Raw genomic sequence first — 4,140 nt, 5'->3', positions numbered from 1 at the left:
CTCAGAGAGCAGTGGGGATATCAGGAGAGGCTTCTTACAAGCTTGGTTCTCACAGAGCCTCGCGTAGGGGAAGGAGGGGGCTTGCAGTCGGTGTCAGAAGGCAGGAGAAACAGATGGGGCTGCCTGCCGGTGGAAACAATGACTTTCCTTTAATTATCTTCCTTTCATATATGTGTTTATATATTAACAACCACATACAGTATTACTCTCTTTAGGTGATCGATTTCCCTGCCAGTGTGTTCCTGTGACTCACGGTTCCAGCTCTGATAGTGACTCATATTTGCAGGCTCTGCTCAGGTCCTGAATGTAGAGAAATATTTGATTTAATAGCAAGGCTCAGCCTCAGGGGGGAAAAGAAAGCCTGACCTTTTTCTGTGCAGAGTTTTCTTTCTCAGATGCAATAAAAGATACAAGAGCTATATTAACTTGGGGCTTTTGAAAAGACATTAAGAAGCTTCAAATACTGTTTCAGTTAAGTTGAAAAATGGCATGAAACTGCATTTCAGTTGTGAATAGACCAATAGCAATGAAGCAGGAGTGAAAAATAAACGCTTGCATTTTGATGAGAAACTGGCCAAAAAAAGGACTTTGCAGATGCGATTAAATTAAGGATCTTGAGATGGAGAGATTATCCTGGATTATCCAGACAGGCCCTAAATGGGATACATCTTTATAAGAATGAGATGTGGTATATATATACGATGGAATATTACTCAGCCATAAAAAGGAATGAAATTTTGCCATTTGCAGAGACATGGATGGAACTAGACAGTGTCACACAGGGTGAAGTAAGTTAGAAAGAGAAAAACAAATATCGTATATTAACACATATATGTGGAATCTAGAAAAATGGTACAGATGAACCTATTTGCAAAGCAGAAATAGAGGCATAGACATAGAAAACAAACGTACAGACGCCAAGGGGGGAAAGGAGAGGTGGGATGGATTGGGAGATTGGTATTGACATATATAGAGTACTATGTATAAAATATCAATAGATAACTGATGAGAAACTACTGTATAGCACAGGGAACTCTACTCAGTGCTCTGTGGTAACCTAAATGGGAAGGAAATCCCAAAAGGAGCGGATATATGTACACGTGTAGCTGATTCACTTTGCTGTACAGCAGAAACTAACACAACATTGTAAAGCAACTATACTCCAATAAAAATTAAAAGAAAAAAAAGGGGGAGGCAGAGGAAGATTTGCAGAGGAAAAGGTCACGTGACATGAAACAGTGATTGGAGTGATGCGGCCACAAGCCATGGAATGCTGGACTCTTCCCTGGAGCCTCGGGAGGCCGGAGGGTCCTGCCAGCACCTTGATGGTGGCCCAGTGACACTGATTTTGGATGGCTGGACTCCAGAATTGTGAGAGAATAAAGTTCCATTTACAAGTTTGTGCTACTTTCTTACAATAGCCACAGGAAACTAATGCAGCACACGTCAGAAATACTTGTTAAATTAAATAACAGAGCTCTGTGCTGCCAGCTGTTCTTTTCTGGCAAACATATAAGGAAGTGCATCTCTCCTGCCCACATGTGATGATCCTATTTAATAAAAACTGCAGGCACTGAACACGCAAACCCAGCCCTGACATAAACCTCTGATGGAAAGGCATAAAAGTCAAGATGGTCACATCCTTCCACCTCCCACCCAGAACAGGTCCGGCACACCTCCTACCTTCTCCACAGAAAGTTTTTGAGCTTCTTGTAGAAGCACTGGGTTGGCCCTTTGCATAGACATGAATGGTTTGTACTCTTTCTACCCAAAAGCTCTCTGTATGAGTTACAAGACAGACAAAAACTCCAAATTCCTGGCTTTGTTTTTTTTTTAATGCCAATATGGGAAAACTTTTATTTTATTTTTTAGATTAACACACGGTTAAGTTGATTCTTTTGTGTCTAGCTCTATGACTTTTAAAACAGTTATGTATTTGTGTAACCACCACCAAGGTCAGGATGCAGGACAGTTCCATCACACAAAGGACTTCCTTGTGCTACCTCCCCATAGTTACCTTACGTGACGTAATAGAAAAAATATATATTGATCCCTGCCCCCAGTTTCTGGTACGGAGCTCCTAAACACTTGTAATTTCCTGGGTGAAGGGAGTTGACTCTGGTTCTAACGAGGTGACTCTGGGTGGGCTCCTGGACGGGAGATGATCACCAGAAAGACCCAGCCAGGATTAGAAGGGCAGAGTTTTCAGCCCCACCTCCCACCCTCCAGAGAGGGAAGAGGGGCTGGAAATGGAGTTAGTAATTGATCATAGCTATGCGATGAAGCCTCCATAAAAGTCCCAATCCTATGGGGTTTGGGAAGCGTCCAGGTTGAACTCGTGGAGGTGCTGGGAGAATGGTGGGCTCAGGGTGAGCCTGGAGGTTCCACACCCCTTCCCACATACCTTGCCCTCTGCCTCTCTTCCATCTGGATGTTATCTGTACCTTTTATCATGTCCTTTCATAATAAACCAGTAAACGGTAAGTACACAGTTTTCCTGAGTTCCGTGAGCCTCTCTAGCCAATTGATGGAACCCAAGGAGAGGACCCTGGGAACCTCCCATGTGTAGTCCATTGATCCGAAGCACAGGAAACAACCCGGATGTGTAGCTGGCATCTGAAATGGGGGGAGAGGCTGTCTTGAGGGACTGAGCCCTTAACTGGTGGGATCTGACACTATCTTCAGGTAGATTATGTCGGGACTGAGTTAGATTGTAGGGTGCTCAGCTGGTGTCTCAGAATCGCTGGGTGGGGGAAGCCCCCTGCCCACATTCTGTGGCCGGAAGACTGAGACGTGAAGTGTTTTGTGCGAGTAGTGAAGGAAAAACACAGGAGGAGAAGTGAAGTTTTCCTGTGCACCGTAGGACCCAGCAATCCCACTGGTAGGTATCTACCCTAGAGAGATGCAAACAGGTTCACACAAAAACCTGTGTGTCAATGTCCATCGCTGTTCTATTCATAATTGCTCAAACCAGACACAACCCAAATGTCCTTCAACGGGGAATGGGTAAACAAACTGTGGTACATCCGTACAATTGAACAGTGCTCAGTAATTAAAAGGAGTGAACTACCGAACCCCACAACTTGGATGATTCTCAAAAGCATTAAGCTAAGTGAAAGAAGCCAGTCTCAAATTCCCGGCTTTAGAAGACTTCTAAGATTTGATCCCTGGGGAGAAGGCCTCCCTTCCGAAGGCTGCTGATGTAAAGGGAGTTTGCACAAGATGGAGAAGGAAAGCTGCCCTGCAGCCTTGGGGTGGCTGTGAAGGGTCACACTGAGATGGTTCCTACAGGGAATGTTATGACAGCTCCTGACCACAGAGGCTGCTTCCTCTAGCGCATAGCCCAGCGGGACGCAAGGATGCAGCCTCATTGCAGAAATTCGGTGTGTGGAACTACAGTACAGAGCTTGCACCACGGGAAAGCCTAGCACGTAGCCTGACCCTCCTGGAAAGTCAACTGAGACTCCCTCACATCTCTTTCTTTTTCCTTGAAACCTTCCTGCCTCAGAGGGAGCTGGCTGTGAGGTCATTTTTGACATGAAACATCTCATTTCAGGGAACTTGGAGCACCAAGTGTCAGAAGAGAGTTGGTTAACTGACTCAGTTTCTCTGAGATCAAAAAAAAAAGAGGGATTAAACAAAAGACTAGGCGTTTGAATCCCTTAGCAGGAGAAATAGCCCGAACCCCTGTGGATGGGGATCTCGTCCATGGATGGTCCTTCACAGATGAGGATGGAGGTCTGGGGCTGTTTTCTATGATGCTGCTGGCTTTAGAGAAGAGCTAAACCACTCCCCTTGTGACAGTTTTGCAGTGCTTCTTGAGTCCTTAGGCTGTGTCTTTAAATTTCTTAGAGACTAGTAACGGCAAAACTATGCAGACAGTGAAAAATCACTGGTTGCTGGGAGTTAGGAGGAAGGGAGCAAAGAATAGGCAGGGACAGAGGACTTTTAGGGAAGAGAAACTATTCTGTATGATACTATATTGGTGGATACATACATTCCTGAATTTGGTGGTGCAAGTTAGGGTACCCTCTACACCCCACCCCTGGTGTAAGCAAGGAATATGTTCAGTTAAACCTCCACATCCATCCATCCATCGTCAGGAGACTGAAAAAAGCAGTGTCAAAAATGGCTAGTTGG

The sequence above is a fragment of the Eschrichtius robustus genome, chromosome 17, assembly GCF_028021215.1.
Source record: "Eschrichtius robustus isolate mEscRob2 chromosome 17, mEscRob2.pri, whole genome shotgun sequence".
NCBI classification, from domain to species: Eukaryota; Metazoa; Chordata; class Mammalia; order Artiodactyla; family Eschrichtiidae; genus Eschrichtius; species Eschrichtius robustus.
The sequence above is the reverse complement of the archived record's forward strand: the minus strand, read 5'-3'. Positions refer to the sequence as shown.